At 42.8% G+C, this 14,869-nt stretch overlaps 1 long non-coding RNA gene across 1 annotated transcript; it reads left to right on the forward strand.

Annotated features, from left to right (window-relative positions):
- Positions 1 to 931: 931 nt before the first annotated feature.
- Positions 932 to 10,814, forward strand: LOC309611344. Its single transcript, XR_014234467.1, has 2 exons — positions 932 to 8,159; positions 10,289 to 10,814. It is a non-coding gene; the product is annotated as an uncharacterized lncRNA (long non-coding RNA).
- The last annotated feature ends 4,055 nt before the right edge of the window (positions 10,815 to 14,869 follow it).

The raw sequence follows: 14,869 nt of genomic DNA on the forward strand, positions 1-14,869 counted from the left end.
CGTGAAATATAGACTTATTGGTGACAGCCACGTGCTTGTCTGTTGTTCTTTTTAATTCCTGGGAACATTATAAAAGAAAATATATTAAAATAGTTCCTAACAGAGAAATCTTTAAAAAATATTACTGGAGTTGTAAACACGCAAAGAGTCCTGTAAGGAACTTACAGCAGCACTGGTGTCAGGACACATCAAACAATAATTCAGTTCTCCATCCTTCTCCAGTTGTTTTCTCACGTCGCTTTTTGCTACAGAGTGGAGGACTCATAGAGGCAATAAATGCTGTTGACTGATTTCTGGCTCATTCTGTACTTTCGCTTGAAAGTAGAATTTTGAATAAATCTCTACAAATACCTACGCAGTTTCTAAGTGTATATTTACAGTTTTAATATACCACTGAAAGGAAGTACTGATGATAAATACCTGTGAATACTTTCTAATTTTAAATGAAATGAACTCCAATCTTTCTGGCATAATTCAAATTTCCTGAAAGAATACAACCAGCTTCCAAAGGTGCTGAAGGAAACTTTGAGAACAGTGGATCAGAGAATTTAGTCATTCTCACCTGCCCTCTCAAATTTTTGGATTTAATGACAAAGTAAAATAAAAAATTTAAAAAAAGATTGATGTAGATTCAACAAGATGTCAAGTCTTTTCAATTAAAAACATTAGATACACATTGAAAACAGAAAATGTGATCTATTATCACCAAGGTTTTGAAAAACAAACAACATTTAAACATTTTTGTTCCGATAGTTCTTATTTCTCTAACGATCAGTGGAAACTTGGTCGGGGCGGGGGGCACCGCAGCATCTCAGGATCAGCACAGTTACTTTGTGATTCATCCTGATAAGTGTGGAGAGAAGGAATCCACAGTGTGCCGAATGACTGGTCTGCGCTGGGAGCTCTGGGGGGTGTGTGTGTGTGTGTGTGTGTGTGTGTGTGTGTGTGTGTGCGTGTGTGGTCTCATGTAATCCTCTTAGTGCTGACAAGTAAAGAAACCAACTTTCCGAGAGGTTTAGTAACAAGCCCATGTGTGTCTGACTCCAGAGCCTCTGAATTCCACACTCCTGGTGAAGCCTTGGATGGTCTGTGCTCTGCAGTGTGGTCCAAAGGACAACAGGACCTCAGGGGTTGGGGACCGGCTGAATACACCAGCCACACCAAGTAGAGTGAGCTTCAGAATGGTGTACTAGGTTTCAACAGAAACTACAGTTTCGAAGTTCAAATTGGAAATAAAATTCCAAGAGTTTAGGGAGGAAAAGGTTGGGAAAAAAATGTCTATGGATATATTCTGTGATAACTTTTTGTCAGGAAGCAAAGAGGAGAAACAGGGTATGTGCTTTAATGGAGATGAGAAAGCCCTTTAGGACAAGAATCCATGGACCAAGGAATCAGCTTAGTAACTGGTCTCAATGCTCCAGTCATTCCCACTCAGACCCACCAAGACATTGACCCAAGGTTTAAGACTCATTCCCAGTTCTTCCCCATCCCCTTCTTCCCTATTCCCAATGGATAAAGTCAGAAAGTCCTTACCTAGAATGCAACGTCCCAGCCCCCTCCATCCAGGCGCCTGTTCCACCTTCTCCCCTGTACCTCTCATGCCAGCACATTTGGGATCTTTGTGGAGTCACAGCACACGTTCTTGATCACCTCTCTCTCTCTATGCCTTTATACGTGTGCTTCCTCGCGTTTCTCCAAGCAACTCTAACCCACCCTTCAAATGGCGTGCAGTCACTCCCTACCCAGGACCGTCCTCGATTTCCCAGGCGCACGGGGGACTTTCTATTGTGCCCCCTGCCCCCACTGTGTGTCCCTCCAGGACTGTAAACTCCCTGAGAGTAATGACACTTACGTACCCCCTCACACAGCTTGACGCTGGTGTAGGGAGTTCCACAGAAATTGTGTGAGGCCATGAGTGATTGTCCCTCTGGGGTTGGAGCCAAGATCGTGGATGATAGGACTTATTTGGTGGGGGAAGAAGAACTTTTACTTCCTCTCAAAAGGATGGGAAAGAAGAGCCATTCATTCTAGAGAGAAGCGTTCCCCATGAGCCTCAGTGACTTCCTATGATACTGAAAGTCCCAATATGCACTTAGCATCAGTGCCTTGTATAAGGAAAATGGTGTAAGTGTGCGTGACTGCTTAGTGAGAAGCCCCACATCTCAGTGACATGGGGAACTTGACGGGTGATGCTGGCTTTCCCTGGGATAGAATACCTGCCCCCTGTGCGTTCATGACCTTCAGAATGAGTGGCAGTCCTGGTCGAGAGGGTCAGCAGTGCTCTAGGTTGGACTGGGTCTTCCAGAGCCAGGGATGGGAAGTGGGGTGGATCTGACTTGTGCCTGAGGGGTGGGGAAAATGAAGACTTTGAATTTGTATCTAGGGGTTAAATGTGGTCAAGGACCATGAAGAAAGAGCCACAGAAAGTCACCAGGACCCTGCAGTGAGGCAAAACCCGGGTCCAAGGCAAACTAAGGCTGGGATAAGCAGGAGGCAGGGCTGGGGGTCCCAGTGGTGGCTGGGAGGTAAAGCTTGAACGGACTCCATGAAGGTCAGGAGTGCAGTTAGACCCCGTGTGTGTGGGGAGGGAGATGCCTTCAGACCGAGCCCTTAGCGTTGACAGAGCTGGGACCGGGCTCCAGGGCTTCTGCAAAGGCCAGGGGTCCACTGTGTTCTGCCCACCACCCCTGCGCCACACTGATTGCGAGTCTATTGAAGGCTTTCTGATCCTAGCTTCCCCTTGTCTTCATTTCTGTGTGACCTCTTGGGAGAGCAGAAACCATCACAGTGATTTCATCTCCTTGGGTCTAACTCACTGAACCATAATTGCAGACCTGGTTTACTTCGATATGCAGGGGGCCTTCCTTCTTAACTTCCTGGTGTTTACTTGTCCCTTCTTGACGGCAGTGGGAACTGCTTGTGTGCAGAAGATCAGGAGAAGCTCGCATCCTGCCTCGTGGAGTTGACTTTAATGCCCAAGGTCAGTAACCAGGTTGGAAATACCATTGAGCCAAACTTTCCAGTCCAGTTCAACTTTCTCCCCAAAGGATTGGGAATGAAATTAACAGAATTATAGCTGATCCCTGAAAGGGAAAGGCATAACTCAGAAAATAAAGCCAACTGTTATCAGTTTCCATAGCACTTGAAAATCATCTCATAGGGGAAATTCCAGGCTTCCTCGCTTCATGCAAACTAGCGCCGGGATTTCTTCCTTTCGTAGATGCGTTAGCCTCTTCATAAAAAACCAGGGACTGTTAAAGTAGAGACTATGGCTTTATCAACGTTTTCCTATCCATAAATGTGTTGCATTTATTTTCCCTGCAATACCTGCATTTTTCTAAGTTTAGTAAGTACAGATTCATATTTATTGCTCTTAGCTATTGGAGAATTAGAAAATTAGGGCTCAATTTCATAAATATATTTTTTGATGAATACGATTATTTCTTAAGCAAGTGGTCAATGTGAAAAGGAGGGGTAATTTTTATTAAACCATTTTTCTCTGTTCCTTCCCTCCCTCCATCCGTCCTCCTTTCTGTCTCTTTCTTCTTCTCTGTCTGCTCCTCCGCCTCCCCTTTCTTCTTCCTCTTCCTCCTTGCCCTCCCCCTCTCCTCCTCCTCTCCCTCCTTCTTCTCTTTCTTCTCTCTCTTGCTTTCTCCCCTTTTTGCTTCAATAACTCATAAAGACTTGTCTTCCTCTCCATTCTGAGGGTTGACAAGACAGTTTGCATCTCCAGTTACGGGAAAATGTACAAGCAGAGCAGGTGCAGTGGCTGGACTTCCTCAGACCCAGTGGATGCTTCCTCTCACTCTGTCATTTGGGGAGGGACAGTGGGCAACGGGGGCACATGTACCCTGGTGCTAAGTGCTCAGTTTTATGCAGAAGCAGAGAGATATCTGTTTACTATCAATGCTGTGCATCACTTCGTTTCATGATGTTAAAACAATTACATCTAGAGGGTTCCTTCAGCAGTACCCACAGCCAAGATACTCAGAGCTCCAAGGACATCAAGTCACACTGTCCTCCAGAGAGGGACAGACATCGTGGCACACTGACTCAGGAGAAAAAAGAGAAAAACCAAAACTAGGAGGAGACTCAGAGAAGCAGCAGTTCCTAAAATCTAGACAAGAATGAGGAAGATGTCAGAATTATCAAGACAAGCAGAGAGACCAAGACAGATGACTGGACACGTCATGAACTTTCTAATTTCTTCTTAATAACTTGATTCTCATCTCCTGGGTGTAAAGTTTCCTCTCTTCCCCATAATACTAACCAGCGATGTGTTTTATATGGCATTTTCACAATCGGTAGTGCCGATCTCCATGAAAGCGACATAAATCAGTGTGGCCAGCAGTCACCCCTGTAGGTTTATGACAGGCTCTGTGACCTGAAATCACACGGCCCTGCCCTGGACACACCTACATGGACCGGTTCTCTGTGTGTCACAGGGCCCCAAGGCCATTTTACTTTTCGCATCTGACGGTTTAACGCCATGGTCCCCCCAAGGACAGCTGAGCGACAGCGTGAGTCAAGTTTGTCTAAGCATCGGCTTTCGAGCCTGACATACAGAGTAACAAAAAATCGTAGTACTTCTCCAACTCTGAGATACAGAAATTATAGTCTTACTGTAAAGAAAGTGGAAACACAAAAATCTTTCTGAGTAGCCGGCTTTATTTTTTTCAATGTGAACTTTTTGGGAGAAGAGAAAGCACAGCAAACAGCTCTTAACTGAGCATTTGTTGAAACATTTAGACCCAAAAAAAATCAAATCAAACAACTTTTAATAATACTTTACTGCCAGAGGAAAATAAAATCGGAGCAGCCACTATAAAATAAAAAAGCAATTAGCAACTTTCTGATTGCTATTTCTTTAAGGTACTACCTCAAGAGGCAGAGAGAAAAAAATCTAAAATCTTTCTGAAGAGAAAGAAAAGAACTGTCTATAGTTTTTGAAAGATGTCTGGAAATATGTGGTCTAGAAAGCACAGCCCGTGACCCTCAGAGTCAGACCAGGGCTGGTCGATGTTGAGGGTATAAACTGTGTGCAGGGTCCCCGCCCGGGGTTGGGGGCCTGACCGCTAACAATACAGCTTCAGGCTTTGCTCAGTGACGATTATTTCATCAAGAGATGATGAAGTCACAGAGAAACTGAGAGTTTAATAGACTTTGAGAAGCCCTGTTTGTATAAACCACTTATGTCTTTTCTAATAAACCATATTCAAACTCCCACCTGGTATTGTAATCCTTACATTCTGTTTATTCAGGACTTACCAAAACCCAAAGAACAGGCCTTGGTAAAGAAGCACGATGAAATGAAGATCTTCCAGTACTTTAGCTTGTCTGTTGGACCTGACTTACTCAAAATGTCCCTTGCCTCCTGCTGTGCTTCTAGAACATTCCCCGGGGCCTTCCTGTCCCTGTTACTCACCGTGATTTACCACGAGTTCAGGTAACCTGACGTGTACCAGGCATCATCCCAGCTCAGAGGATGAATATCTACAGACACTCAGTTCACTGTGTCTCTCTTCACGTTTGTCGCCTCCGCGTGGAAATTCTTGCCCCTACTTTTGTGCAGACCTCTTCTGGGGCCCGCATAAGTGTCAGTCTGGGACGAGCGGGAATTAAGGGCCCCCGGAGCACCGTGTTTGCTGTGCTGTGACACACGCCCCTTCCTCCCACTGCCCCTTGCCCGCTGGGAGCCACACACACTTCCTGGGACGCGTTGGTAACAGGCCTGCAGAGCCGTGTCCACTCAGATGCTACTTCCAGAGATGTATCCTTAGAAAATAATTAGGCTAATACATAAGTGTTTCTAAATACAAAATCAGAAAAGCCCTATTGTAAGCATGCAGCATTGTTTACAACAGGTAAGAATTTAAGAAAAATCCTAAATAGCCCCTGATAGGGAATTTGTGTGAAGAAATTATGGTGTCCCGTGGCACAAACACTGTGCAGCTATTAAAACTGAGGCCAGTGTGTGTTTATTGACACAGGAATACCTGCACCATATATTGCTGAACGAACAAGTCAGGTGTAGAATATCCACTCTGTATGTGTGTAGGTTGTGTATCTATGTATCTGAGCATCTGTCCATGTATCTATCAATCATCTCTCTACCTGTTTATCATCTATCTCCTACACATTACATGCAAATAGAAAAAAAATCTGAAGACTATACAACAAAATGCTCAAAATGGTAACAGTATATACCTCTGGTGACACAAAATCATTTTTAATAACTTTTCCACGTTTCATTTGTAAATAAGCAATGATGATGATTTCGTTCCGGACTTTTTCCTTTTTCCTCAGAAGTCCGAGGCTACCCTTGTCTCATGCCTCTGCTCCTGCCTCAGGGTCCACCACTGTGCCCTTCACAGCCTGGCCTGGCCTGGGCGCCGGTCCGGAAACGTCTGTGTCATTGACCAAGTCTGCTGGTCAGCACGATGGGGAAGAGCCAGAGGGAACAAGTCACCGAGACTGTACTGTTTAGACTTTCCCAGCAAGAACCCATGATCCAATGAAGGTATGGAGGTGGCGCTAGGAACACATTTGTAAAAACACATGTGTTTCACAGATTTACGTCACTTAGTTTTAACTCGGCACAGCGTGGTGGCATAATGAATATTATAACATATTGTGAGGAGTACATACAGCCATATGTTCGTATCCAGAGAGCAATGACGTGAACCTAAGTGTGCAAAGAACGGCCCCAGCAGAGAGAGTTCAGATGAGAAGCAGCTGCACTCGGGGCCTCGTCCTAGCCCTGACAATGGTCCAGTTGCCCCGGGGAGTGTATAGGGCCTCCCCTGCCCACCCCCCGTCCAGCTTCCCTGGTCCCTCGCACACAACAGCTCTGGTCAAGGTTCCTGCGGCTCAGCTTTGGAGGGAACTGAGGAACCCCAGGAGCTGAACGGGTAAATTCTTAGTCATCTGTTACTCAGTGTCCTGAACCCAGAGGAGACGGTACTTCTTGAAAACATGATGCTTGTTTTCCAACATAAACCCTGGTAGTCCTCTACTCCATATTATAGAAATAAGAAGCTTCACTGCCAAAGAGAGGACAAGGAAGAAGGATGTTGAAAAGGGGTAGTTTGTTGTCAAGCCTTCAAGGATTTCCTCTAAGTTGAACTGAGCTGCCAATTCCTTTGCTGTGATGGGTCTCCCGCCCCCGCCATCTCCCCCTCTCCTCATATTTAATTTAGCAAAACTCTCCAGCAGAACCATTCTTTGCTTGGCTTTGCAGAAAATCGAGGAAGACACTGTCTGTTGCTAGACGGTGCTCGGCTCACTAATAATAGATGGTCACCTTTCACATCACCTGACCTTATTTTACTTGCATTTTATCTTCTCGAAACAATTCTTTTTAGATTAGCAGTCACTCAAATGAACAATCACAAGCTCACAGTACAGTTTATCAAACTTGGAAAAGGCTTCCACATGAACAGACTTGTTTTTGTAGAGCCAGACTCAATTTAGAGAAACACCTTCCCTGCCCCCTCCGCCCGTGAACTTGGGTCACCTGGTCCTGGCTCCTGTCATGACCACCAGGAACGTGTTGGGCAGCCCAGGCTGCTCTTGGGACCCTGCCTGCAAGCTGGGCTGTTGGGATTAAGGATCTTTCTGGTGTTTCTAGGTATAAACTCCTTGAATAATACAAAAAAACCCCATCTTGTCCCGTAACTTCTGTGTGCTTCTCCATCTCAGTAAATCACAGAGTCTTGGTTCCTATGATAATTGCTTCATTGACCTGTGAAAAGTTTTGAAGGGAACTTGGCATTTGTATCTGAAGTGGATGTATCAGATCTAGGCTAACCTTTTAGATTTTCCAGCTGTCTAGTGTTAAAAGCCAATTCCTAAAAAAAAAAAAAAAATTAAGAGTTAACAGTATTATTTCAGAGCTCAGTGTCAAAATAAGGAAACAAAAACGTTTCCAAGTCCTGCCACATGGGGTTTTCATTTGGAAGTGAAGCAGCCAGTATCTGCACTTTTAGAGAAAAACCTCTAGCGTTTGTGTTTTGACATTCATTTTTACGCGTTTTCAAACTTTCTTTTCCTTGTTTTGAAAGCCGACCACAGGCTCCCTTAGTGGTGCCAGGGCAGGGGACCTGGGACAGCTGATCCCATCTCAGAGGACACATCATCTGAGTCTGAAGAATTTCAGGGTGAGAAGCCACTGGAGTGGCTCTTTTCACACATTATAGGGGACACGCTGCCTTTAGAAGTACACGCGTTTCCTAGGGCTCATCTTCCCCAGAGACAAAGTGCTGGCCAGGCCCAGGCTGCCAGATAAAATGCAGCAGGCCAGACGCTGCACGGGACACAGTCATACTAAATAAAAAATGGTTCACTGCTTGTCTGAGATTCAGTGTAACTGGGCATCCTGTGTTTTATTTGCTAAATTTGGCAACTGTGGGCCAAGGACACAGACTTGCAGTGAGGCAGACCCATTTGGTGTCGGCACTTCTGAGCTCTGTGTAGCAAATGGAAAAGTATATTCTGTTTTTATTCTACAAGTGTTAATTTTTATGTTTAAAAATATTTGAACTTAATTTGATCCTCCTATGAAATTAAACGAAAGGAGTTAACATGCTGAGCTCCTCATTTACGGCTTCCTAACAGCTCTAGTTCTCGTTCTTCTTACTTATCAGCCTGTGTTGACATAATTGAGGACTGTAGAGCCAGAATATTATTCAATTACTCATTTTAAATTACTGCATCTTTTTTCCTTAAATGATCTTTGTTTTAATTACATTTCATGCTATATGACAATTGTTTGGATTGATCTCTGTTTTAGTGGCTTCTCTGCTTCCAGTTATCTCTGCTATACTGTGACTTTGCCATTCTTGAGACTTTAATTTATTTAGTTTTATCTACTTTTGAAATATAGGAAGGGTAGCTTATGAGTATTTGCTTGTGCATGATGCCTTTCTCTCTCTCTCTGTTTTTCCTTCCTTCCTTCCACATGAAGGACTATCAATTTGGATGTAACTTGAGTTACAATATCTTTATCTCAAAGTCCTATAGATAGTTTTTCTTTAATTCTAGCATGGGTACTGCGTGACAAAACTACAAGATTAGTTTGTAGGTAATGTTTTTCCTGCCTAAAGATTTGTATTGCTATTTCTGAAATTTTGTTAGGATACGTCTAGGTGTTGGCCTATGTATTATCACAGTTTTTTGAACTCAGTGATCTCTTTTGATTTGCAGATTGAAGACGATTTTTTTTCACTAAGGAAAGTTTATTAGTCTGCCTGGGCTGCCATAACAAAACACCATGGATGAGGGCTTAAACAGCAGACATTTATTCTCTCCCAGTCCTGGAGGCCAGAAGTCCAGGATCGCAGTGTCAGCGGGACCGGTTTCTCCCAAGGCCTCTCTCCTTGGCCTGCAGATATGCCTCCCTGCTGTGTCCTCACACGGTTTTGTGTGCTGGTACTTCTGGCATTTTTGTGGGTCCAAATTTCCTGTTCTTTAAGGACACCAGTCGGATTGAATTTAGGTTACCCCAACAGCCTCGTTTTTACTTAATCACCTCTATGTTATTTTTCAAAAAATATTATTGGAGTATAGTTGATCTGCAATGGTGCGTTAGTTTCAGGTGTACAGCAAAGTGATTCAGTTATACGTATACACATATTCATTCTTTTTCAGATTCTTTTCCTATATAGGTTATTACAGAATATTGAGTAGAGTTCCCTGGGCTGTACAGTATCAATCACCTCTTTAAATGCCCCATCTCCAAATACAGGTGCATTCTGAGGTACTGGGGGTTTGACTTTCAACCTATGAACTTTGGGAGGGGACACATTTCAGCCTATACGGAAAGTTATGTGCTTTTAAATTATTTTGTTAGTTATTTTCAAGTGCTTTTGCCTTTAAAATCCATTATTTAAATGTACATTAAATTCTTAAGTCTAGCCAGCTTTTCAGCTACAATTTTCTCTGTCTTTTGCTCTTGTTCCTGGGAGAAATCCTTGTTCTCATCTCATACTTTATTGATCTGACATCCTGCAGTGCTTTGCCAGTGGATAACCGACTCTATTGTTTCCACGTGGGTTTTCCTTCCCAAAGAGTCTCTCCAAATTTCAAATGGTTCTTTCTTCTTGACTTCCTACTCTATTTCTAGATGACTGAACACCAATCTTACTGAGAAAATTATTTTAAAAAGGATTCTGTTTCTTGTAGTAAGTATTTTGTGGGGAGATGTTTGATCTCATCCTTCAAAAGAATTACTGCAAGAAATGACTGCAGGAAAAGTATTTATTTATTTATTTGTTTTTTGTTTTTTTAGACTAAATATGTCCCTACGGAATAGTTACCGTAAGAACCAGGAACACACTTGACGATGTATACTCATCTCACCCACACATGATATAAAGCAAGCTCAAGCCAGCTTCTTCTAGGATGTTCACGAGCTTTAACGGTGACTGGACAAGTGCCCAAGGAAACTGGGTGAAGCCAGTGACAGTGGGATGGGCACTGGCCAGAACCCAAGCGCCGATTTGCTGCATCTCTTTGCTTAAGGCTGAAACCCAGGAGAGACACCTATGCTAAGAGGCTACAGGTTAGAAGAACCAAGAAATGGCTTAAGTAAATGCTCCCTGTCCACTAACTAAAAAGCTTTTTAAGTATCAAAAATAATTTTCACGCTTTGGCTATTCCTTCCGAGTCGATAGCAATCAACACTGAAATCAGCAGAAGCCGATGACGTGGAGATCCACGCAAAGACTTCCTTTTCCCTCTGCAGCTGTGACTACAACCTGAGGCCAAGACACTTATAAGTGGAATCTAAAAAGAAATTATACAAACGAACATACTTACAAAACAGAAACAGACTCACAAACTTAAAGAACTTATGGTTACGAGGGGAAAGGTTGGGGGGAGGGATAAGTAGGGAGTTTGGAATTGACATGTACACACTGCTGTATTTGAAATGGATAACCAACAAGGACCTACTGTATAGCACAGGGAACTCTGCTCAATATTATGTGAAAATAATTTGAAAAAGAATAGATACATGTATATGTATAACTGAATCACTTTGCTGTGTACCTGAAGCTATCACAACGTTGTTAATCAACGATACTCCAGTATAAAATAAAAAAAGTTAAAAAAAAATGCTTGGGCCATAATTCCCTGTGCTATACAATATATTCTTGTTGCTTTTTAAATGGAGTATAATCTGTAAACATAATCTATGAATCACTATGCTGTACACCTGAAATTAATATAATATTGAAAATCAACTCTACTTCAATTAAAAAATGTTTGGGCTAATTAAAAAAAAGAGTTTACTAAAAACCACTTTTCAATCCATTGGGTGGTCTCCTTTCACTGTGAAGTCAGAGGTGGCCCCACAGCTCAGATCTGCACTTCTAGCCTCAGATTTTCAAATTTTTTAATAGTTTGGGATTTACATTTTAAATCAAATTTTGTTTTATCATATAAAATATTCACTCAGTTCGAAAGTAATATTGATAATTCAAAGTACAGTTGATCCTCGACCAAGCCAGGGTTAGGGGTGCTGACCCTCACAGTCAAAAATCCGCATATGAACTTGGGGTTGGCCCTCCGTGTCTACGGCTCTGCATCTGCAGATTCAACAAGTGCGGGCCGTGTACACATTCACATTCACTGGAAAACAACCACATAGAAGTGGACCCACACAGTTCAAACCCGTTGTGTTCAAGAGTCTGCTGTATATCCCCCCTACTATTTCTATTTTGTCGTCTATCCTTCCATTTTTGTTTTATGAATAAAAGTATTTATTAACATATACCTGTTTTCCTAGACAAACGATAATACACTATATGCACTTTTTCCATTTTTGTGGAAACTGTGTTGTTTCAATTTTGGCTAAACATGTGAAATAATTTGCATAGTGATGACATCATAATATTATTGAGAATATTTGATTAAATCAATAATTGTTCTTATTTCTTCATGAATACGGACTTAAATGGATCAGTAGTTTGTCTCATTAAATTCTAACAAAGCTAAGATAGATATTGTGTCTTGGTAACACAATTTTCATTTATATTTACTCTGAAATTGAGCTTTTCAGAGTCAACATTTAAATTTTGATTTAAAAACGGAAAAAGATTGTTTTATCAACCACATCTCATTCCGCTAACATGAAGGAGGGATTATCATCAGTTTTTGGAGCTCTGATTCTTTAAAATTCTGTTTTCAACTTTGGAATCTTTTTTCTGTTTTGTTTTGTTTTGTTTTTTTTAAACCAGCATACAGTTTAGTAAATAAATATACAGAGGATGCACAAATCAGTTCATGACAGCAAAGGGACTTTCAACAGGCCAATGACAGGTTGTTAATTCACATCCTGCGCTCTTCGGGAAGTTGTCCAATGAAATGCGTGTCACAATTAAGACTCTGATGCGCTTGGTGCTCAAATGAGGCTTCAGGACCAAACAGCGTCACCCTTGCAGCAGTTGGCTGATCCATCACGAAGGAGAAGAAGCTTCTCTGAGACCTTGTTGGTGAACATATGGCAGGCTCTGATTCCCTCACTAAATCAGATGATATTACTAGAAGTGGGTCATTATGCACACATTGTAATCTATCGTTAAGCCCAACAAAGTAATATTTAGCTAGTGCTTTAATTGTGCTACTGGGATTTATCTCTGCTTTTCAAAGAAAAAAAAAAAAAAAGACAAGCAGAAGGAAATAGGGAGAAGCAGAGAGTTTTCCATTTTGATAAGAGAGATAGTCATTTTTGACAAATGACTCTGTGGGACTGAGCAGTCACTCAGCCCAATGAGGGTGGAATCCCGGTGTTGCTGGGTTACCACCTGCAGGAATATCTATTTGGAAGGGATGCCGTCGCAGCCCCCACTGCAGTTTCCATACATCAGGTTACACAGCGAAGCGTGACTCAGGTCAGCCTAATGCGGTTGGACTCTATACCACCTTTTCTATTGAAAATAAATGCATTCAACGTATATTCCAGTCAATCGTTCATTTCTTGAGACCTTTCCTATAAGCACTCTTTTCCCTCCAATGGTTTGTCAGTCATCCATTCCTCATTATTTGTAGTTAGGAATAAAGTCATTACAAATTTGTAGACTATGGTGACACGTTGTACTCTGCATTGGTAGCCATCACCTCATGCTTACCCCTACCTACTTTAGGAATCCTTCCCCCACACTGGAAGGTCAATGGTGTTCTAAAAATAGCAAGCTTCTTAGACTGAACAATCCTATGCTTTTCTTTGGAATTAGCCTGTATCAGACATTATCACCTGCTCCCCGGAACCTTGTACCAAGTTGTCACCCCCGATGGGCCAGCGGGGGTGAGCCAGGAGTGGTTACCATCTCTCAGGTATCTTTCAAGTACGGTGTGGCACACTCTGCTGCCAGAGGGGCACAAGGAGAAGTCGTGACCTTCATGCTGGCAGACCCACTAGACAGGTTCCTTTGCAACGTGTTAGGAGAAGTATCCACACCAATTCAGGCTCTGTCTCCAACAGCTGGAGATAAAGAACCCTGTTTTCTATTCTGTCTGGGTTAATAAAACAAGCAACTTAATAAATAGCACTTTGACAAACACAGTGATTCTTGTGGTGACGTGGAAGGACCCCTGAGGAGGACACTGCATGACTGACACTTTGGATTCCCAGCTGAGCTAGATGTGACATCCTTTCTCCCACTGCCCAGCACCAGCTCTGGTGCATGCCCAGGGTCCCTGGGTCAGTCTCGTGACTCAGGCTGGTCACCTGGGGAGGTGCTGACCACCACGGGGAGGCCAGGTGAGTCCAGGACATAATCAAACTGCCTTGTTACAGGGTGTGCCCCAGATTGACAGAGGGGCACGCACACCCAGATACATCTGCTCAAATGTTCAAAGTCATACTTTAAAGAACCTTAAGTACATATACTATGCTGCTATCTTTTGAATACGTGATATGAAAAGAAAAGAAAAAAAGAGATAGCTGTGGAAAAAGTAGGAAGTGATTTCCATTTGCCAGAGATTAGGGGTGGAGCAAAGGAAGAATGGAAGCCGGTCTGCTGCCCAAGGCTACGGTAGGATCGGGTCTGTGCTGAGAAGAAACCAGACAAAACGTTAACATGCTTTACGAAGGGGACACGCTCCACAGCTTAATCTAGACCCAGAATTTCACCTCCTCAAGATACACTGGGATTGGTTCCTATGTTAACAGATTGTTAATGACTCCAAGAGGTCTGGTAAGCACAGAAGTATTTTCAGGGTAAGGGCTTCTCTAGTTTAGCTGGAAAATAGACATCAGGTTCTGATGACAGAGATTATGGAATATTTCAAAAATTCTCAAAGCTCTGTCGAGAGGGTGTCTCTGCAGCTTACTTCTGTTTGGAAGGTTTTAGGAACATAAACTCAAGGAAATGAAATCGATGTCCTGTTGGATCCATCTTGCCTTAGCGATGAGCAAGACGGGGATGTAGAAATGCACATAAGACCTTCAGCCTGGACTCCTATGTGGTGAGAAGCGGCCTGGGTGCCTATCTGGTGAGAAGCGGGTGTTACATGCTGTTTGCCAACAGGCTCTTCATTAATGATGTGCTCTGTTATGATTATCCCGGGATTTTTGTGTGGAGCAAAGGTGGATGCACCACAAGCTGCTCACTCACCTGGGACAGTTTCTCCGTGGTCCTCAAATAGTCATGACAACACTTCTCTGATACCTGAAAGCTTTAACACAGCATATGTACTAAGAGAAGAAACTTAGTCTCCAGTGAACGATATCATTCACCATTTACCATTTTTAGGAAATCTCCAGCTCTCCTGAAGCCTTTCTCACAGATCTTTCTTAAATTCAAACCACATTAGTTTATGTTTGAGAGTTTCAGAAGTTTCATTTATTGTCACCAGCTATGTAACA

This window comes from Balaenoptera borealis (assembly GCF_965194805.1).
Source record: "Balaenoptera borealis genome assembly, chromosome: 14".
NCBI classification, from domain to species: Eukaryota; Metazoa; Chordata; class Mammalia; order Artiodactyla; family Balaenopteridae; genus Balaenoptera; species Balaenoptera borealis.